The sequence below is a fragment of the Rhinoderma darwinii genome, chromosome 2 (assembly GCF_050947455.1).
Source record: "Rhinoderma darwinii isolate aRhiDar2 chromosome 2, aRhiDar2.hap1, whole genome shotgun sequence".
In the NCBI taxonomy this organism is placed as follows: domain Eukaryota; kingdom Metazoa; phylum Chordata; class Amphibia; order Anura; family Rhinodermatidae; genus Rhinoderma; species Rhinoderma darwinii.
In genome coordinates, this window is record NC_134688.1 from 385214245 (window position 1) to 385238039 (window position 23795).

The following is a 23795-nucleotide window of genomic DNA, read 5'->3' on the forward strand; positions in this document are numbered from 1 at the left end:
GAATAAAAAAACTACTCCTGTCTTCTTCCCTGGCGCTGCAATAGATACTAGACATCAATGAAAAATAATTCCCCTTCATGTAACTCTGCTACCTGTCAGCTGAAAAGTCATCCACCACAGGGAAAAATGTTTCCCCCATCATGTCTGATTCCCAGGTGTTTCTTTGTGGTACTCCGCCGTGGGGAAACATTTTTCCCTCTAGTGGATGATTTTTCCCATGACCAGTAGCAGAGTTACACAACTGGGAAAAAAAATCCCCATCATGTAACTCTGCTACATGTCAATTAAAAAGTCATCCACCACAGGGTCTCCCTCTTGATTTTCATTGTTCTCAGCCTTTTGGTTGGTCCTACAGCTGCTGCCGTGATTAGTAAATGTTATACCCAAGTTAGGAAAAGTAACATAAAGATGACATAACCTGATCCATAAAATTGGTGATATCCATAGTTTGTTTTTTTTTGTGTAAATCTAGAGATCCACAGAGAGAATATGCTCTTGTTATTTGAAGAAGGATCTGTCCGTGATTTGATGTGCTTATGGGGATATTGGGCGTGGTTAGGGGGCGTGGCTTTTCCGAATTCAAAAGTTGGGAGGTATGCTGATATCTCTATGCATCAAATTGTGATTGTATTGGTGCAATAACTACGTATTGCATTTTATCCTGGACATAAATGTTGTAATTTTAGAAGATGATTCTGTGAAGCACTTTGAGCTTGGGATGTGCTTGAAATGACGGTGAGGATAGCTCTGTGTCGTTGGTGCTGCTCTCCGGTTCACTATTGGTAAGTACCTATGACATTGCAGAAGATCATTTTTGGCCATCTTTAAAGATTTTAAAATAATGCTCTACTGTCTAAAAATTACTGTTACAATCCTGTTATGGTGCTCCTCTGTGTTCTTTTGATTCCCTCTCAGAACTCCTAAGGTGTTCTGTGCCAGGGAAAATAAATTGTTTCTAATGTGCTGATACTTATTGCCTGGTCTGCACAAAGGCAGGAAGTTTAAAAAAATTATTCGAATTGAAAAATTGTTCTGTTTTGTACGATCTAAATCTAGAGAAATATAATATTTAAGAGTCAATCCCTTTAACCCCTTCCCTCTCATTGACATACTATTCCATCATGCTGAGAGCATTGTTCGCGCTCAGTGACTGAATGGTATGTCATGGGAAAAATACAGCGCCATTTTCAACCGACGTTTCTTTGCTCTGTGATTACTGCTGTTTCCGCCAGCAGGCTATCACAGCTCAATGTGCAGGGACCGATCGTGTTGGTCCCTGCCGATTAACTCCTGCAACCAATAAGTCCTCACACAGCTCCAGTGGAAAAAAATATGGCGACACAAAAGGTGCAGAATGTGTTCCAAAAGAGGATAAGATCTGGCACCATTTATCAGTGCGACACTGGCTACATATCTGCAATATCTCAGTTTCAATCGCGAGATCACGCTGTTGTTGTCACTTCCGGCCACAGGTCCCTCAACACAGCGACTCAGCGCTACTCCAGAAGGACCATCTTCCTGGAGTAGAGCTGAGTCGCTGTGTTGAAGGGCCTGCGGCCGGAAGTGACAACACAGTTTGATTTCGCGATTAAAGCGGAAATCACTCTGGGCTGTGAAGAGTAGAACTGTATGACACTGTTTGGATAGCGTCATACAGAAAACATTACACTGCTCAAAGTGAAAATAACGAGTAACCTCCAATTTGGCAAGTATAGCTAGATAAGCATATTTCGAAAAATGCACATAACTTTGCAAATATTAAATGTTTTTGACAAAATATTACACTGTAGTTATCAGCATCAAAGCGCCTATTAGATTAGTTAGGATATAGGGCATTAATAAACTAGTGACAGATCCTCTTTAAAGAGGCTCTGTCACCAGATTATAAGTGCCCTATCTCCTACATAATCTGATCGGCGCTGTAATGTAGATAACAGAAGTGGTTTTTATTTTGAAAAACAATAATTTTTTAGCAAGTTATGAGCAGTTTTATATTTATGCTAATTAGTTTCTTAAAGACCAACCTGGCATGTTTTTACTTTTGACTAAGTGGGTGTTGTAAAGAAGTGTATGAGGCTGACCAATCAGTGACCAATCAGTGTCATACACTTCTCATTGTTCCATCCCAGCTTCTTTCACTGCACAATCACACTGTGCTGTGGATCATGAAATTGTAAAGTGCTGTGTAAATTGTAAAGTGCTGAGTAATATGTTGGCGCTATATAAATAAAGATTATTATTATTATTATTACTATACCAGTCACTAGAGAATCTCTGAATATTATGAAGAGGGGGACTGAAATAACTGAACTAAGTTCCTTAAGAACTCTTGGCTGTAACGTATCTGGTCCCGGAGCCTTGTGCACATTTATTTAATTTAATTTAGCTTGGACCATATCTACATTCAGCCAATTTAGTATATCAACTGATATATTAACAGCACTGGCACCGGCTACATCAGCTGCTCTTTCTTCTGTTGTATATACAGAGCTAAAGAACCCATTTAGTAACTCTGCCTTCTCTTGATCCCCTGTGACCAACTCCCCATTACCACTATTTAGGGGTCCTACATGTGCAAACGTTGGAATTTTTGCATTTATATACGTGAACAATTTTTGGGGATTTGTTTTGCTATCCTTGACCACCTAATTTCATTATGTATTTTTGCTGATTTTATTACGTGTTTACAGATTTTATTAAGCTCCTTCTAATTTTCAAAGGCTAGAGCTGTACCCTTAGATTTATATTTTTGCCCTTTTTTGTCATGTATTGCCCTTTTTACAGAAGATGTAAGCCATGTGGGGTTTAATTTTAATTGTTTATACTTGCTACCTATAGAAATAAATTTTGCACTATAATTATACAAAGCAGATTTTAAGATCTCCCATTTATCATTTGTACCATTATTTGACATTAGTTGTTCCCAGTCTATGTCCTGAATTGCAGCCCTCATCCTGGGGAGATTGGCCTTCTTAAAATTAAGTATTTTTGCCCTCCCAACCTGTGTTTGTTTTTTACAGTATAGGTAATATGCAACTATATTATAATTATTATTATTTTTATCATTATTATTATTGTGTTTCGTAATCTTTGTAACGTCTATGGCCATGGACCGTCGTTCAGACTTACCTTTTGACGGCCCCAGCCATGGACGTCTGTGTTCTCGGCGGTATCTCCCTCCTGGGAGACGCCGGCACTCACTTTCGGGTTCTGAGAGTGTTACCCGCAGGGGGTGCACGCCCGCGCGTGCACGGCCTTAAAGGGCCAGTTGTTAATAATCATTAATTAGCCCAGAATGCTGCTGGACTATAAAAAGGGCTCTGCCCTCTTGATCCTTGCCTGAGCGTTGTCGTATACCTAAAGTTGGTCTTGCAAATGGTCTCCCAGTGTTTTCCAGTTCCCAGTGTTACCTGTTCCTGCTGCCTGTACCCTGTATCCCATGCTACCGTGCTACTGTGCCATCTACAGTGAAAGTCAGGTCGTGTCTTCCGCTGCATCTACTTTTCCATCTACAGTGAATGTCAAGTTGTGTCACTGTCTACACTGTCTACATTGCCTCAGGTACCCGTTCTGGACTATAGACATTGTTTTGTACCTAGTTGGCCAGCTGCTATCCCGCTACGCGGTACGGCCCAGTGGGTCCACACCCAGCACCGTGACAATCTTGTCTTGGTTTTGGGATTGTATATAGTTTTTCCTGCACATGTTAACCCCTACTGCTGGCTAATGTCTGGGAGGTTATAATTTCCACCGTGTGGAACAATATATGTAAATTGGGTCACTAATGTCAGTAATCCGATTTAAACTCAAGATTAGCATTTTCTTTAATTTCTTGGCCTTTTCCATAGTGAATAAATTAATAGAATAACTATCTTATCTTCTGCCTCTTGTCTCTTCCACCAAGAGAAATGCAGTGTAGAAATTCTATTAATAAGCCTCTACAGCATATCTCTAAGGCAAGGAGTATGAGGAAAAAAAAAATCTCTTGTGATTTAGCTTGCCTATGCTGTTTGTACTCAGCTCCTTTTCCCGTGGGGTGACTAACATAGACTGACTGTTATGCATTTGCCGGTCATATTTTATGTGTTATTATTCTGTTTGCTAGCAAATAAGAAGTTTCTCTTCGTTCATCAAAACCACATGTCATGCAGCACTCTGCGGAGAAAGATGGTATTATAATTTATCCAATGATCTGATCTCTTTAATAGTAACTGTTTATGTAACCACTGCTCTTAATTCATTTTTTCAAGGGCTTTCTTAATTGTGATCTAAATTGAATGTCACAGTTTTTGACTACCAATCCCTTTGTCCATTTAAATAATTTCACATACAGTATTTATTTTAACCTAATGCTGGGACATTACAAACTGTTCTTCCGACAACCATCTTTCCTGACTTCATGATCTAATTGACCAAGCGAGCATGTTTATTTAAATAAGGAGAGACCAAAGAGAACAAAGGTTTGAGCTTATTGAAATACAGCTCAGTCAAACTGCCCCAAACACATTACATGCCCTTCTAGCGGTCATTTATCCAATGTGTATATCCAGCTTTATTATGGCTATCACTGACATAAATAGGTTAAGAGTGAATCTAATGAAAGAGGTAATATGTCTGTACATAACTGGCTACAACTCGCCGCTGCTCCTGTTCTGGCAGATTCCCTCGCTACTGGGTCCTAGTGTGCATTCACTGACCCTCGCTTCTTTAAAAGGCCAGCACACACAAAAAATATTTCTCAGCTTTTCCTGGCTATAAAGGTTCCTCCACTTTCTTCCTTGCCTGAACAATATGGTTCATACTAGTGTTCCCTGTGTTGCTAGTGTTCCTCAGCTATCTTGTCTATTGGATTCCTTTGTTTTGACCTCACCATTGACCATCCTTGCCTTTTTCAACGTGACCCGTTACGAACCCGACACCAGCCCTGACTTTTTGCTCTACCTGACCATGCATACTGGTACTACACTTTTTATGTTGGCGTCACCAAGGGAAACTACTTTGGGGGTAGCCACGCGGGGTTCCCCTGCAGCAAAGTCCTGATCCCTGTATGGGGGTAAAAGGGTGAACACTAGTGGTTCCCCTAGACTCCGCTCCCTGGTTTAGCCCTTAGTTAAATCCCTTGCTGGTCCCATGACAGAATCGTTCATGGGCCCTGTGACAGCTGGTCATTTGGAGAAGATATAGTGCCATCTTTAACACCAGCCTTATCTCTGAAACTTTAAAAGGACAAATGGATCTCCTCATCCAGGACTAAGGGATTATAGTGAAGTGAAGAAAAGGAGACTTACCTATTTAATAATCATGGTTCTTCCCCCTTATCACCTCACAGTCCATTCAACAAACACCTATTTACCTAAAGACTGGTGGACAGCTCTGGAAACCCAACCCAAAGACTAAAGGGGGTTTTACACAGAACGATTATCGGGCAGACGAGTATTAATATAACGCTCGTTGTCGATAATTGCTCTGTGTAAACAGGGGAAAGATGAGCAGATGAACGAGCAAACACTCGATCATCTGCTGGTCGTATAGTTTTAAAAAAGTAAGACGTGCTGTCGACATGATAATAATGGATGGGGACGAGCGATCAGAGTAATGACCGCTCGTCCCCATCCATGGATCCGTGTGACAGGAGCAAGCGAGTGCCGATTAACGATGTCTCGTTGATCGACGCTAGCTGCACCTGCTGCTTATCGGCCGGTGTAAAAGGGCTTTAAGGGTATAAAATATGACTTGGACAATAAAAAAATAGTAAAAATTGTGAATTCAGATTCAAGTCTGAGGTGTGCACTCCTTTTTCTTTCCTACCCTCAAAGAAGCAAAAAAGACTAAGGATTGTAAGTGTTTAGGACTTTCTGTTATTTCTCTCTTTTATATTTGTACTGTTTTGAAAGTTTTTATATGTCATCTTATTTTGTCATTTTTTTTTAATACTTTTGTAAGCATTATACTTTTTATATTAAAGCTTAAATCTATAATAAATTTGGTGCTTGTATGCTCTAAAGAATCCAAAGTTTAAGGGCCTTTTACAATGAGCGATTATCGTGTAAAATACTGTAAGGTCGAGTAAAACTTTCACTATCATTGGCCAGAGTAATGTGCAGCGATTGCACATCAGCGAGAAATTGCTTGTTTGTCGTTAATCAAATATTTTATAATAACATAAAATATTGTTTTTCAGCGGTACATCCTCTTGTGTGAACAGGCATCTGCTAGTAGTTAGCAGCCGAAACAGGAGGTGTGGAATTGTTGACCAGAAAGATAAGTAATCTCAAAAGCCCTCTAGAAAAAGCAACAACAAAGTCTAGACTCAAGTCTAAATTAAAGTAACTGTCCAACTTTTAAAATCATGTCATTTTTAGGTCCAACATTCTGTGCTGATTAAATTCTTCAACTATAATTATAGGGGCTCCGTTTTATTCTGATACAAAGCTTCAAATCTCCTGCACATGGAATTAAGTTATGCAATTCTGGCTGTCTGCAGCCACTAATAGGGGCAGCTTAGGAGCTAACTGCATACAGTGCTATTACTGAGTCCAATGTACTAACACGATGCAGTAAGCTCCCTCTAGTGGTGGCTGGAGTTGGCCAGAATTTTATCATTTCACTTCATGTCTATGCAGAAGATTTGGAGCTACGTAGCAGTAAAAGTGAGTTCCGACCCTTTAAAAGATACATTAAGAATCAGCACAAAATCTTGAACATATTTATATTATCAAAACAAAAACAAAATGGTATTCATTGGCGGCTCTTCACTTTATATTATACTAAATTGGTCGATAAACACATTAACGTGTATGGTGGACTACAGGATATGTGATATTTTTCCAAAAACAACTTAAAATTGCCTAAAAATAAAAATAAAAACTATATGGATAATCCAAAAGTATACTCCACAAAGTTTAAAGTTCAATTATTTTTTTCTTTTGGAAAACACATTAAAGTTATAGGGGATAAACCATTTTAAATTATATCTTGTTCTATTGCTTTTATTTGACAGCTTTAGTGAAAAGAAAAAACACACACAAATATACAGAATGTTTCACTGAGGATTTACGCTTATCCTCACCAAGAGAATTGAATGTTATTTTCTTTCTAATTTAGTATTTTCAGTTTCAATCCCACTACTCAGATAAAATGATTATTCTTTCAATCAAACTGCAATCCGCAGACAAAGTCATGAATATGCACAATAAATACTTGGGCCACAAAAATACTAAATAAGTTCTATCAAACTCGACACATGCATACGGATAAATGTATAGGCTGAGCAGATGGAGTTGTCTGAAATATAAATCGAATGGGCTACTTGTGATACCTATGCACCACATGATGTAGGGATGGTCTATGCATTAGGGCGGGTGATTGGAATACTAGTTGTGCTTTTCCTGTCTTAAATAAAGTATCAGATAGATACTAACCCTAACCCTAACATTAAGATTGCTTAGCTTGAACATCCCAATTGATTATCCCGTTTAAGTTCATGGCATAGTTGTAGGTTAACACTTTTTAACTTAAATGAGGATCTAGAACCAATGAAGTTTAGGGCTAAACCAATCCGCTTTAAAGAGGCTCTGTCACCACATTATAGGTGCCCTATCTCCTACATAAGGAGATGGGCGCTATAATATAGGTGACAGCAGTGCTTTTTATTTAGAAAAACGATCTATTTTTACCACGTTAGGAGCGATTTTAGCTTTATGCTAATAAGTTTCTTAATGCCCAAGTGGGCGTGTTTTTACTTTAGACCAAGTGGGCGTTGTACAGAGGAGTGTATGACGCTGACCAATCAGTGAACAATCAGCGTCATGCACTTCTCTCCATTCATTTAGTCAGTGCATAGTGACACTGTGTTATTCACTATGTGCTGTCTTATACTGACATATTTACGTCACTGAATTGTTTAGACAGTGACTAGACATTCCTTCCAGCCAGGACGCGATGTCTATTCACAATCCCTGCACTTCGTTAACGTTTCTGTGGTACTTACAGCAGAGCAAGCGTAACCTCGCGAGACCTCGCTGTAAATGACAGGTTACAGCGAGATTACGCTTTGCTCTGCTGTGTGCGCATGCGCAGATTTTTTCATTTTCCATAAAAGTTTTCGGGTGGGTCATGATAAACACTGACCGGGACCTGAGAATACAGGCATGCTAAAGGTAGGGACCACTTAAGTAAGACTTTAGGGCTGGGATGGGCACAATTATAGACAAACACAATCTAACTAAGCTAATACCACACAAACAGTTGTACTGTTCATGTCTAAGCACATTATGAGCACATTAAGTAAACATCCACAGTGCAAGGATAAAAAGTTAGTGAACCTTTGTGTTAAAGAGTTCTCCAAGAGCTAATTGGCAAAAGGTGATGAGATTGGCAGTGTGGGCTTCACAGGTGCTTTGCCCATTAAATTAAGGCATATAAACTTTGGTTATGGACAAATCTGTTCAACTCAAGAATGTTTAGAGGCAAGATGTTTCAAAGAGACGCATGAAGCTGGAAAAGCCTCTAAAAGCATTACTAAAGTCCTGGGTGTACATTAATCCACAGGTAGATAAATTGGCTACAAATTGAGAGAACTGTTGCTACTCTCCACAGAAGAGGGTGTCCTGTCACTCTAAGAGGATAACGGGCAAGAATGGTGTTCATAGAAGTACACCACAAAGGAAGCCTCTGCTGTATCTAAAGGGAGGAGTCCCCTATATATATATATGTATATATATATATATATATGTATATATATATGTGTGTGTGTGTGTGTGTGTGTGTGTGTGCAATATCTCATGAGCCAGGGCTGTAGAGACACAGCCCAGGTCATGAATACCTGCCTCACAACAAGGCAGGACAATCAGTCATAGTCCTGCTTTGTGTTAAAAACTATGGAGACAGGAGATACTGCTTTTGATCTCCTGTCTCCATATTAAACTTTCCACACGTTCTTTCGGGCTTTCGTGCGGGTGCTCGTGCTCATGAATCAGCCGTGGATGTCACCGCCACTCGCCCCCAGTTGCGAGCGTACCGGCAGGGTTTAAATAGCCCTGCGTCGGTACGCTCAGAAGCTGGGACCTGCCCTCACCACTCCACCAGTGGACCAGCTCACCTCTCCTGCCTTCTGTCTCCTGTCCAGCCTGACTCCTGCTCCACTGGCTCCACAAACGGACATCCCCGTCTTGCACGGATGATAATCTACACCAATGAGTGCTAAGTATCAAGTGCAGCACCAGCTGCATTTAACGCGTTCCTGTCTCTCTCTCTCTATTTTCCTAGAGACAAGGAGCAACCCTTTCACCCCTGTCCTAGCCCTGCACTTTAACCCTCTTTCCACTACACTACCTGCATATCCCCTGTTCCCATTTCTGACCCTTTACCTGATTATCCCCTGGTAACCCTTTATTCCTCCACCTCTCTTGTTAACCCTTCGTGTACAGGGAAAGTTATATTTAGGAGGGAGTGGGACAGAAATAGTGAGCGCGTGAGAATAAGTGGGTGGTGGTATAGATTAGTATTTGTGATACCTTGTTTATACTGTGCCACGTGTAGTGTCAGTGTATTTAATACATATTAAGTTGTTAGGTGTATTGAGATACACTGATACTATACTGTGATTATTTACGGTGTTTGGTGTATTTTATTTAAGTATTATTTACTGTGTGTATTAATAAATATTACCTTTATTTCTACTATACTGTCGTGTCCATTTACTTAGTAGCAAAGCAAGTAGACTAACGTTAATACAAGAGAAAGGTAGGGGAAACAAGGCATAAGCCTAGTAACCCTAATATAAAGGAGGTAGTAAGAGTGGTTGACACCAGACAGTGAACCCTGCTATTACACTAGCCCCTTTTACACAGTCCAAAAAAAACATTGCAGCCCATCTTAAGTATGCCTGAGACCACCTGTATGTTCCACAATGCTTCTGGGAAAAAGTTCTATAGACAGATGAGACCAAATTTTAACTTTTAGCACAAATATACAATTCTAAAACACCACTGCACATCAACACCAAAACCTCAGGCAGCTGTGAAGAATGGAGGAGGAAGAGTCACGATTTGGTGCCACTTTGCTGCCTCAGGGCCTGACACATTGCGATCATTGAGGGAACAATAAATTCAAAGGTGTATCAAAACATGATGTAAGAGCAGCAGTCTATGACCTCAAGCTGAAGAGATGTTGGGTGATGAAACAAGACAATGAGCAAAGCACACAAGTGAATAAACTAAAGAATGGTTGTGAAAAAAAGATTTGTGTTTTGGAATAGTCAATTCAGAGTCCAGACCTTAACTCTATGAAGATGATGTGGCATGACCTGAGGAGGGCTGTGCACCCAAGGCATCCCAGAAATATCGATGAACTGAAATAGATTTGCAGGAGGAATTGTCCACAATTCCTCCTCAACATTTTTTGGTGGAGGTGATTTATGATAAAGGGACGATCTACAGGTTATTACATTCAGGGGTTCACTTACTTCTACACTAGATACTTTTTCAAGCATAGACACTTACAGTCCTTTTACACTGGCATAGAAGTCTATGAAACATAAGTACTATCTAGGGCACACGCTGTTTTAATTTGACACGTTACCATATTAAGGTCCCCTGGGTTTGTTTCTGCAGCAAGCACAAAATCTGCAATGTGTGCCAATGCCCCAATACAGCTTTAAGAGTGATTTTTTTAATTTTTTCTGAAAAACTCAGGTTGCCGTAATACAGCCTTAGTAATACAGCCACAACAACCTCACCCCCCCCCCCCCCCGTAGTTCAACTGAACTGAACGTGGGTTCCAGTGTTCTATGTTTCAGAAGGACTGCGGGGGTTCCAGGTCTTATGGCTGTACCAGCCCTAATGTGCTAATAGCTTGAACAATTTCCTACAGAGCAGATGAAAGTTTCTTCCTCTTTGTCTTCTGTGGCAGAACACAACAGATGGCAGTGACTCAATTTAATATAATGCATATTTAAAATTAATATAAGCATTCCCATAATATAGTGAATATAAGCATTATGGGATTTTTCTTAAGTCAACCTGTTTGCTTTGCACATTTTGCACAGCAGTTTTTGGTAACTGAAGCGGTAGAATTACATGCAGACAAGTTCATAATATATCACATTTCTAGCTAAGATGAATATCAGAAATCTCTGATGATATCTTTGTCAATGATACTGCAAGGAAATAGGGTGATTTCTGTAGCTACTGACTTAGGTTATTATATCAGAAAAAAGCTGCAGGATTGTACTCTCATTTGGGTAGGAGAAAAAGGAAAAATTACTAATATATATATATATATATATATATATATATATGGATATATATATATATAGCACACAGATATACATGTATATATATATATATATATATATCTGTGTGTATATATATCTGTATATATATATATATATAAATATATATATACATATAAAACGAAAAGATGTATAGATCTTAATCTTAAATAATTGAGAGTAATGTGAAAAGATGACATGTAGTGGCACTATCATACTATCATCATCATTAACATGGCATGTTTTATAGTATTAGTTAAATATACCATCTTCCATAAGTAAAAATTTTCTTCTTATCCAATGTCTCCTTACAGAACAATTCTACAACTTGCTTATTGCCAAGGGGTCTCCATAGTCATCGTTCCTGCACACTACATATTATATATCTATAATATGTTGTACAAAAAGGTGGCACCTCATAATATGAGGGCTCCCAATATACCCTCCATTTCGCAGTCAGTTGAAAAAATGTTTTCGCAGCTCTTGCAAAAGTCCATCAAGGACCATAAAATGCAAAAAAATAAAGTTAATCGTTGACAAGGAAGCGGATAAGGTGAGGTAATGGTAAGGTGGAGGCACATGCAGGATAAATAAATGTTTTTGCTAATGACAATGACAATTTACACTCATTCAATGTGTAGAATTCTGTGATTCACGGTTGTGATATACATAGATACAGGGGTTACACATGACCCTTTCATGATGCTCATGGGTTGTTGGTGGAGCCTCTCTTATTGGATGAATCAAGAACAAATTAATCGAACAGGTTGAATTTTTATTCATTCTATTGTTCTCCATTCCCCCCACCATCTGATATTAGCCCCAACCAGACGCTGTGACTGGCACCCATTCATTACTTTTACCTCTATGTATATAAACCAATGACTATGTGATTTTTACTTTTTAAAAGAAAAACAGGAACAGATTAAAGCAGAGCCATGGATGAAAACCTTTCCTTTTTTCGTCTAAAACTTGTTCTCTCATTTTGGTGAAACAGGAAAAAAACGAATTCATTTATTTTCCAGATCCCAGCACATTCAGCTGCAAATCCCATTGCTCCCTTGCTGAGCTTGGTCAAGTACTGGTATATAATGCAAGACATGGCAGATGTATGAATGCTCTGAAATCTGATGACAGTAAGACATAGTCTGAATATGTGTCTGCCAAATTCATTTAAATATATAGACCTATTCAATATAAAACGAGAGTTCTCAGTAGTTGATACCTGAGTAGATGATGAAAAATAACAATCTTCAAGACTGCTTAGGTCTTCTTATCAGACATGATCTAACACAGAATCACACATATTTATACACAAAAGGACAAAGTATTAACACACTATTTCTTTGACCTTTTGTGTATAAATATGTGAATCTTGAGATTTTGTGTTAAAGAGGCTCTGTCACCAGATTATAAGTGCCCTATCTCCTACATAATGTGATCGGCGCTGTAGTGTAGATAACAGCAGTGGTTTTTATTTTTAAAAACGATAATTTTCGAGCAAGTTATGAGCAATTTTAGATTTATGCTAATTAGTTTCTTAATAGACAACTGGGCGTGTTTTTACTTTTTACCAACTGGGCGTTGTACAGAGGAGTGTATGACGCTGACCAATCAGTGACCAATCAGCGTCATACACTTCTCATTGTTCCAGCCCAGCTTCTTTCACTGCACAAGTACACTGGAACAATGGGCTGGAACAATGAGAAGTGTATGACGCTGATTGGTCACTGATTGGTGGCTCCTGATCGGTGGCTCCTCTAGAAGTCGCCATGGCTGCTACAGCGGTAGCGACGCCACATTCAATACTCCCTGCAAAGCAGGGAGGTATGTGTGAGCAAGATCTTATGCTTAGTGTAACGTCATAATTAAGTTATTGGACTACAGTACCCATATTATAGTTACAGTATATTCATGATTAAAAGTATCTTGATTATCTATATTCTCATTCTGAAAGAAAGCAAAAGCTTCATCTAAACAGCAATAAAATTTAAATTTTGGAAATGAAAAAAAATACATTTTACTGGTATCTGCCTGTATTATGTTACAATACATTATCTGATTTCAGAAGCTGAAACGTGCAATTCGCAAAGCATTTATGGGTATCTGTAAAAACAGAACTGTAAAATACTCTACTTACACTGAGAGTACAAGTTGCCAATCCACGTTTTCTTATATTGTTTGGATCCTTTACCACAACCAGCATTCAAATAGGTGATACCTACAAACAAAGGTATAATTTCAAGTTATATTCAGAGAAGACAGGATACTAAATGCGTGTGCAATATAATCAGTAAATTGTATGAATATTGGAATTCATACCATGGCCATAAAAAGCACAAGAACTAAGATGTGACTTGTAATATTCCTAATAATTAATAGTAGGGTGTGTCTAATGCCTTATACCTCACCTTATGCAGAACCTTTTTGCAGTGGGAAAAAAAGAAGAATTATATTAATCACAAATTGTCTTACAGAATGTTCCACCTTCACTCCTCAAATAGGTTCTACAGCAGGTGGTTCAGCGGAAAATACATACCCAATCCGTACACAACAAGTTTCTAATTTTTCCCTAGACTTTAGCCCTGCTCGTGTAACAAGGTGGGAGTGGCTCCCCATCCTTAAAGGGTCACCCATGATATATATATATATATATATATATATATATATATATATATATATATATAAAGTAAAAAAAAGCAGCACCATTCCATAATAAAAGTAGTAGGGTGCAATGTCCTCATTTGGACACGTGACCGTGTCCCAAATATGTAATCAAGATTTGTTCAAAAATACAAGGCAGCACTCCAGAGATAGTGACAAAAAGTGGATTTATACACCACATACGCAACCTTTTAGCCTTACTTCAGGGGACCTTTCTCAAGCTTGAGAAAGGCCCCATGGAGTAGGGCTGAATTGTCGCATATGTAGTGAATAAATCCACTTTTTTGTCACTATCTCTGGAGTGCTGCCTTGTATTTTTGAACGAATGTTGACTATATATATAGAAAAAAAATATTCCAAACATATTGATTTATTCAGTCTTGAGTATGAGGGCCAGACACAGAAATACACGCACTTACACGCCTTGGCATGTTATCAATGAGGTTATTAATGGTTGTCTGAGGAATGTTATGTCACGATGAATGCACTGGGGTATGTAAATAATCAAGATTGGTTGCTGGCAGCTCCCTTTGCAATTGCCGACCAATGACGTCCCAGATGTGCTCATTGGGTTCAAGTACGGAGATGCTGCAGGCCATGGTAGCAGGTTAAGGCCACGCAGGCTGCTCACAGTAGCACGAACAATATGCGGCCTGGTGTTGTCTTGTTCAAAAACACCTTCTTTGACACTTTGGAGAGATGGCCGTACCACTGGTTCCACAATCTAATCAATGTAACGCTGAGCTGTTAGTGTACCTGAAATAAAGACTATAAAAAACTTTGCTTTCAATCTGTCTTTTATGCCTTACCCACATGCCACAAACTTAAAATGTGATAATTTTCAGTTCTTATCAACACCTGCTACTTACTCGATATGCATAACCTTAGCGTTCTTTGTGTTGCAATTTCAATGTTGAGGAGTGTATAAATATATATATATATATATATATATATATATATATATATATATATATATATATATATACATACACACACGCGCGTGTGTGTGTGTGTGTGTGTGTGTGTGTGTGTGTGTGTGTGTGTGTGTGTGTGTGTGTGTGTGTGTGTGTGTGTGTGTGTGTGTGTGTGTGTGTGTGTGTGTGTGTGTGTGTGTGTGTGTGTGTGTGTGTATATGTAATCATGTGAAAATTGTGCTGTGTTTTATAGTGCATTAAGGTTATTGCTAACATGCTTTGCTCCCCAGGGATATGTTCCGGAGGTAGACATGTTAGTGATGATATGTGCATAATTTATGTTGTATTGGTTGTGCTATAGTTTTTCTTACAGGCAATGGTGGCTGATGTTACTATAAGTTGGGCACCGAGAGAAACGGTCCAGATGCCATCTTGCTAAGTTTTGATTTGCTGCACCATAACAGAGTTGGGGATGCGACAAGTCTGGCTACGCTGCGTGCCTTACGCTTCTCAGTGCTTAGAAGGCATCTGTTCCCACCTAACAGGGTTCAGTGTGTTGATATAGCCCATTTGTGAATAGTGGTGCTCCTGAAGTACCAGTGTGGCACAAGTACTGCGTAGTGTCGAAGAGCACGTGAGGGCCCGAAAGTCAATAAGGGTCCATGAACGCGTGGGCAGGAGCTGCTTTAATCCGGTGGAAGTTGCCTAGAGCCTGCCTGTCAAAGAGAGCGCTCGGATTGTTGGGTGGGGTGAGAGAAGTTTCCCCGCCATGTTTTGGATAGGTTGTAAGTCAGAGGTCCAGTGAGGGGTCTGCATTTAGAGGACAAACCCCTGTATCATAGAGAATTACTAAGACTCTGTCCATATCGAGAGTGGTGGGCCAGCCATCACTGCCTGAACCAAGTTGAACCAAGTTCTACCCAAGTTTTAGACACTGTGCCTCATATCTGCTGAGAAGTATTGTACTGCTGTTTGCTTTGTAGCCATGTGTGAGAGAAACTTGTAAAGTAACTTTCATTTGCCATTTAATTCCTGGTCTTCGCAACATCTTTCCGCGACTAGTCTTGCTTTAGGCCTTGCCCACTCCCTGGCCTCATTACACTCATTTCACCTTAAATACACGTGTCCTCCCTTAACTTATCTCTAAACCCGACACAACTAAAGGTGAGATGCTAAATAAACATGTAAAAAAATGTATACCTCCGACGGATGCTTCTGATGGATGTCATCAACTCCCATGTTATAAAAACGTATACATTTAACGTATACGTTTTTTTACTGGATGGAGCGAGATTGTATTGAATTTGTATCATGATAAATTCTATAACTTAGCGCATATCAATAAAAGTTATGGTTGGACACATCTGTATATAACCAACACTTCCAGAAACACATCTGTTCACACATCGGAAGTCCAAATAAATAATGCTCTACAATTCTCAAATAGTAGGGCCATATAGCTCCAAGGTTGTGTCATAAAGTACCAAATAATATTTTTATAGATTTACCGATAAATAGTGCTATACAGTCCGCAGATAGATAAGCTAGATGATATCCAGATAAATAATGAATGCATTGCCAGATGCATCATATAGAGCTTGGATAAATAGTGTATACAATGAATAAATAAATAGCTAAAAGTGCCATACAGTTACAATATAATGTCATAAATTACCCAGATAATAGCATTGCTCATATTGCTTTAAGATATTGCTATAAAGAGTTATGATAGTGCATATAGTGTACAATGTCCGCATAACAGAGCCAGCTACATTCCCTCCATAAGAGTGACAGCCACAACTTTCCACCTTCATATTCTCACTTTGGTTCTAAAGTATTTAGCATTCGGCAGTAAGAGTGGTGCTGACCTCTTCTATTTGCACTCTAATTAGTTGTCATGCTATTAATGTATCAGATGATCTTAAAAATTTGGTTGGCCTCAGGTTTCAAGACTATTTTGGACTCAGTACACGTGCTAGTGCCCTGTTTTGCGGACTGTTTCAGTAGATGCAGGACACTCTGACCAAATGCTACCAAAACAGTTACCTATGGGAGATAAGCACTAGATCATATAAATTATAAAGCCGAGCTTTGCAACCCGGAACAGAGGGGCCTGTTTTTTATTTTCCCTTCTTTAGCCTTTCCATGACCCTTGGTCAAGTTCCACACTCCCCTGTTTGCCAACAATGCATTTTTCTTTTCCTGAGAAGGAAGCACTGCACATGTTCCTGCCACCAAGTAGAATAGGGGTGGGACCAACCAGGGATTGACCCCTCTCACCAGGGGCCCCATAACCAGTGGCGTAACTACCGCGGTAGCAGCAGTAGCGGCTGCTACGGGGCCCAGGGCTTGAGGGGGCCCGTGCCGCCAGCCGACACGCCCTCCCAAATGCCCGGTGGCGCCGCTAGCAGCCGTTATGGCTGCTACAGGGGTAGCACAGCTACTGTGGGGCCCGCGCCACCAAGCCTTACACAGGCACTCTCATGCCTGTAGGTGTCGCTAGCACCGGAGGGGGCCCCGGTGCTAGCGGCAGCCAAATACATGTATTAGCACTGAATGGCCGGGCATGTTCCGTGCCTGACCATTCAGTGCCTTACAATGACTCTGATTGGCTAGCGGCGCGATGACATCATCGCGCCGCTTCCATGCTTGGAAGGTGCTGATTGGCGGGGCAAGTCATTCTGCCCCGCCAATCAGCGTCATTGAAGGACGCTAATTCAGCTCCTGCAGACATGCTCAGAAGAGAGCATGTCTGCATCGTCAGTGAACAGCGTGGGAACGGGAGAATGTGAGTATGTCAACTTTATACATTTTTTTCCTCATAAAAATGTGAATGGCATTATCTATAGTGGGGGGGTCTATCTACAGGGGGGGGGTCTATCTACAGGGGGTGGGGTCATCTTTATGTGGGCTATTATATATAGGGGGGTCTATATGTGGGGCAGTAGCTACAGGGGGGTCTATATGTGGGGCAGTAGCTACAGGGGGGTCTATATGTGGGGGTGTGGGCCACTATATACAGGGGGGTCTATATGTGGGCCACTATATACAGGGGGGTCTATATGTGGGGCACTAGCTACAGGGGAGGTCTGTATGAGGGGATGTGGGCCACTATCTACAGGGGGGTCTATATGTGGGGCAGTATATGTGAGACACTATACAGGGGTGGGCTATATGTAGAGCACTATCTATAGGGGAGCTATTTTTTAGGGTACTTTCTATAGGGGTGGGCTATGTGTGGGACACTATATACAGGGGTGGGTTACCTGTGGGGCACTAGCAACAGGGTGGCTATATGTAGTGCACAGTCTAGAGGGGTGGGCTATATGTGGGACAATATCTAGAGGTGGGCTATACGTGGAGCACTAACTATAGGGGAAGCTATATGTAGGGCAGCACGGTGGCTCAGTGGTTAGCACTATTGCCTTGCAGCTCTGGAGTCCATATGTGGGCACTATCTACAGGGGCTTCTATGTAGGTCACTATCTACAGGGGGCACTATCTACAGGGGGCACTATCTACAGGGGGCACGGTGTGTGTGTGTGTGTGTGTGTGTGTGTGTGTGTGACAGTTATATTTAGATGTGTTGAGAATTTTTACTTTGTTTATAGGTGCAGAAATGTTTTAAAAGTGAGAAGCTGAAGACATCTAAACGGAAAACTGCAGAAATGGGTCATGGCCGGGAGAAATCCATCATAGATGTCTGAACCGGAGGGAGAAGAAAAGAACTAGAATCTGAGACGTCACCGGTGAGTCACTTAATGTAAATGTTTATTCTGCCTCTAATCAGTATTGTAATCACTGTATGATCTGCAGCGAGATGATGGTGGTATGATTTTTTTTTGTGAAACCGCATCTCCCAGCATATCCTTATCATTGTTTCGGCCATGCTGGGAGCTGTAGTTTTACGCCGTACAAACCTATGCGCAGTGGCGTAACTACCGCTATAGCAGCCGTAGCGACTTCTACGGGGCCTGCAGCATGAGGGGGCCCGTGCCACCCGCCGGCACGGCCCCTCACATGGCCGCAGGCTCCGCTAGCAGCCGCTATGGCTGCTACAGCGCGACGCCACTGAAGGGGTTGTTCCTACAAAAGACATGCATCCCCTAACCACAGGATAGGGGATACATGTGGGATCGCTGGGACGCCCAGCGATGAGGAGAACGGGGGACCGAAAGTCCCCCCTAAGTTCTCCATGACAAACCTCGGACTTCCGTAGTCTGTCTGCAGCTCCATGGAAATTACTTGCGCACCGGTCGTGCTTGTGCGCATGCGTGACCAGCGCTCCTTTCATTTTTATTGAACTGCGCAGACGCCGGAAGTCCGAGGTTAGTCATGGAGAACTTCGGGGGACTTTCGGTCCCCCGTTCTCCTTATCGCTGCCAGCGATCACACATGTATCCCCTATCCTGTGGATAGGGGATGCATGTCTTTTGTAGGACAAACTATAGGCCGTTTTTTTTTTGGGGGGGGGGGGTCTGTATGGCGTAATCTACAGAGGGGGCTGTATGGCGTTATCTACAGAGGGGGTCTGTATGGCGTTATCTACAGAGGGGGCTGTATGGCGTTATCTACAGGGGGCTTTGTATGGTGCTATCTATAGGGGGGCGCTGTGTGGTGGAATCTATAGGGAGGCACTATCTACAAGGGGGGGGGGTTGTGTGATACCTGGGGCCCAGTCTTTCCTAGTTACGCCCCTGCCCATAACATCTGTATAGTTTGTCTCTAAGGTAATTAATGCATTGTCCCTATGGGGAGAACATACAAACTCCATGTATGTTGCTCCATAGGAAGGATACATGCTGCTGCAAAAGTTGCAATTTGATTTCCTTCACAAGCTTGTCATAAGAGCACTCCTCCACAAACAACTAACACATATATAAAATCTTTGAACATTTTATATTTAAAAAAAAACACGGCCCTAGTGGAGGGTGGGTGAGTACCTTTCTCCACCCGCAGAGCATCATCTACGTAATACCGACAGACTGGAAAACTGTCAACCTTGATCAAAAACAATTTTACCACTGAGAGGTATTAATCACGACAGTTAGGCTGGATTCACATTGGATAGTAATGAAGCGGATCTTCAGTGTGAAATTTCCGTGCGGAATATCCATAGCAGATTATAGTTCTGGCCATATGGAGAAGATTTGAACAAATGTCATTCACATGCTGATGAAACATTTTCCAGGCAGAAATCAGAGCATGCTGTGGATTTTCGAATATGCAGCATGTTAATTCTGTTCTGGATGTTCACTGCAGATTTGGCCCAATTCAATATAGATGGGGTGAAATCCGCAGCAAAACACGCACATAACACTTGCAAATTTTGCTGCAGAAATCTGCGGAAATTCTGCAGAAACACTGTAGATATGATACAGATGCTCTGCGGAAAATCTGCATGATTTGCGCCCCGTGTCAATCCAGCTGTACAGTTCGAGTACAAATCTTGGAGGTTCTCAATAAGAGGTACGAAACATGGCGGTTTGAGTTCAAATTGCGAGTCTGGGCAGTTCTCACTGAGAGATATATGCTGCTTACAACTTGACTTAAGAGAAAAATATATGACTTGAAATTGATTTATCTTGGAATCGGGCCACTGTGACGGCAACTTTAAAGGTCTGTGGTGTGATAATCTACGACTGTATACCGTGGGAAGTCGCCCGTGCTACTGCAAACACATTCCCGTGGCTCAGCTACTCACAGTCTCTGAGGTGGGTATCTTAAGGAACTCTTTTCCAGCAATTTCCACCCGGCCTGGCATCAAACAGCTTCCGCCCTTTCTGGGAAACAACAGTTTTCTTGCCCTGTCTGGCAAACCTCTCCGATCACTGGGTGACTGTCCCCGATTTGTAGTCTTTCACTATCTCCATTTTGCACACCCTCTGTCAGCTTTTCAATATTCGATTCCCGTTCTTTCCCTCCCCTTTTATAAGCATAGCCCCTCCAAAATGAACGTGTGTGCCCTTACAGTGTTCTCACGTTACGATGGAACCTGCTGCTGGAACAGAGCCCCCCTTTACAGCCACGACAATGTACAACACCATACACGCTATAAAATAATAATTTGACCCTAGACTATGCTCCATGTCGCACTTGGCACCTGAAATAAAGAGGTTACTGCACACACCCACCAATCAAAGTCCTCGTTTCCAACATTTTGAAAACGTGTGAACGGTGTCCCACATCTAAAGACACTTCACTCAAAAATAGTTTTTTCACCCTCTTACATGCATCCCTAAGTAATTATTTTATGCATGTATATATTGCAGGGGTGCAACTAGAATAAGAGTCTGGCACCCTCCCGCAGTGAATTGGATTGTTGTAATACAAAGAACTGCATAGCCGTTTTTACCTGAGCAGCAATCAAAGTAATAAATAGCAATGTCGTATACGAAACTCCCTAACAAAGAAGAACCAACATAGTAGTGCTAGACAGCAGAAAGCCATTAACTTTATTTTCACACACAAAAAGGAACACTATTCTTGAAGTGAGCCCCATAGCAGCTGCTATGACTATAATAATGCCAATTCCAATAGTTTCCCGAGTTCTGTTATTTATACAGTCTGTGACACCCTTTTAAATAGAACTACGGACATTATTGCTATTTGGTTTTCTCCATTAGATTAGGGAAGCGCTTCTTAAACAATGAGGCTCGCCTCATTTTCTGGTGTGGCATGACTGGAGGGCAGATGTGATTGAAGTTATAATATGCCGCTCTCCCTAGTTGCACAGGCCTTTGTTTGATTGCAGACTTCTCTAATTTAGCAATATTGACTCCTGATGTTTTATTTTCATTTTATAGGAGTCGTATTGATTAATATTTGTAGTTTTAGCATGAACTTTGACCACTGGTAAAGCCTAGGAGTCATAATGTACTGATTGGTGAAGCCCCAATAAAAGAAAGCATCAAAAGCCCCAGAGCAGAGAAATGATGTGTGATTTTTGAGTTACGTTATGGTATGTTAAGCTTTTATACGTTAAAAATGTTAGTTTCATTTAGTTTTTTATATACAGTGGATATAAAAAGTCTTTACACCCCTGTTAAAATGCCACTTTTTTGTCATGTCAAAAAAATCAGTACAATATGAATCATTTCACAATTTTTTCCACCTTTAATGTGACCCATAATCTGTACAATTGTATTGAAAAACAAACTGAAATCATTTAGAGGGGAAAAATAAAAATAACAAAACTACAATAAGGTCCGTGCGACGCGCGTGATTTTCATGCGCGTATCACAGATGTAATACATGTTCGTGTGAATAAGGCCTTAAAATCATGTTAAATTGCAGTCAGTACACAGCTGCCATTATTTTAAGTGATTCTGAGTAACCCCATATAAAGTTCAGCTGTTCTATTAGTATTTTCGTAACATTTTCTTTGTTGCATGTGACAGCAAAAGCCCCAAGAGCTTACAATACATCAAAGGGATCTGATTGTTGAAAGGCATCAGTCAAGAGAAGGGCACCAAAGAATATCCAAGGCATTAGATATACCATGGCACACAATGAAGACAGTTACCAAGAAGTGGAATACATTTGGCACCACAGTGACATTACCAAGGACTGGACGTCCCTCAAAAATTGATGAAAAGACAAGACGAAAAATGGTTCGGGGGGTTACCAAGAGGCCTACAGCAACATTAAAGGAGCTGCAGGACTTTCTGGCAGGTACTGGTTGTGAAGTGCATGCGACAACAATCTCTCGTATTCTTCATATGTTTGGGCTGCATGATGGAAGCTTTTTTAACAAAGAAAAACATCCAAGCCCGGCTATGTTTTGCAAAGACCTACTTTAAGTCTGCCAAAAGCAAGTGGGAAAACGTGTTATGGTCTGAGACCAAGGTTGAACTTTTTGGCCATAATTTTAAAAGGTATGTTTGGCCCAAAACAACACCATACCCACAGTGAAGCATGGTGGAGGCAGCATTATGGTTTGGGGCAGTTTTTCTGCAGCTGGAACTTGAGCTTTGGTCAAGGTGGAGGGAACTATGAACAGTTCCAAATATCAGGCAATATTGGCACAAAACCTGCAGGCCTCTGCTAAAGAGAAGAAGATTAAGAGGAATTTCACCTCAGTTTGTTTTTCAATGGAATTGTTCAGATTATAGGTGACATTAAAAGTGGAAAAACTTCTGAAATTATTCATCTTGGACTGATTTTGTAACATGACAAAAACCTGGCATTTTAACAGGGGTGTGTAGACTTTTTATATCCACTGTAAATAATTACCCTATATGCAGTTTGGTTTTGACAACATCATACATCTGTTACTACCGGTTAGATTAGTGATCTTGCTTGCTGACAGTGGATGTGAGATTAGGTACATTGCATACGTTTGTGATAAATGTGCTCTTCATGTACAACCTTTGATAGTAATACGTTTATTAGAGCAAAAGACATTACACTGTACTCTTCCATTCCATTCTCTCACATTCTTCCCTAAATGTCCTAATGTAACCTCCATTTACATATTTATATTTTCAGCCATACAGTCCATATTTGTTGATTTCTAGAAGCAATGAATCATTGTAGTTCTGTGCTATTTTATAATTACAAGTAAACAGAAATATATTCCAAAAAATGTTTCACTGGAAGTACAGCACTTTAAAGGACAGGTGTCGCAAATTTTTTTTTCTTTATATCAATTTGCTTTTAGTGTGTTATTAAAACACATTTTATTTATTTGTGTGTTTGGGGGCTGCCATTTTTTTTCCCATCTCTGTATGTGTCGATTAACAACATATACAGAGATGGAATACGGCACATACATCCCCATAGAGAATGCGAACGGGAGCCGTTCCATTCACTATGGTGTACGCCGTCTGTGTGGGAACGGCGCATGCGCCGCTTCCACACAGTCCAAAATGAAGGTCTTCGGCCGAGCGACATCCGGCGCCATTTTCTTGTGGACAGTAAGATGACTACTTCCGGTCGCGGCT

The 23795-nt window shown here is 40.7% G+C and overlaps 1 protein-coding gene across 3 annotated transcripts in view; it reads right to left on the reverse strand.

The window, feature by feature from the left end:
- TBL1X (transducin beta like 1 X-linked) overlaps positions 1–23795 on the reverse strand; it is a 276885-nt gene that overhangs the window by 162898 nt on the left and 90192 nt on the right. For 2 of the 3 annotated variants that reach the window (XM_075853975.1, XM_075853976.1), the window contains exon 3: positions 13413–13493. The exons of the other annotated variant lie outside the window; for it this stretch is intronic. The gene's annotated coding sequence lies outside the window, so the exon portion shown is untranslated. The remainder of the gene's footprint in view (positions 1–13412; positions 13494–23795) is intronic. 3 annotated transcript variants of the gene reach the window in all.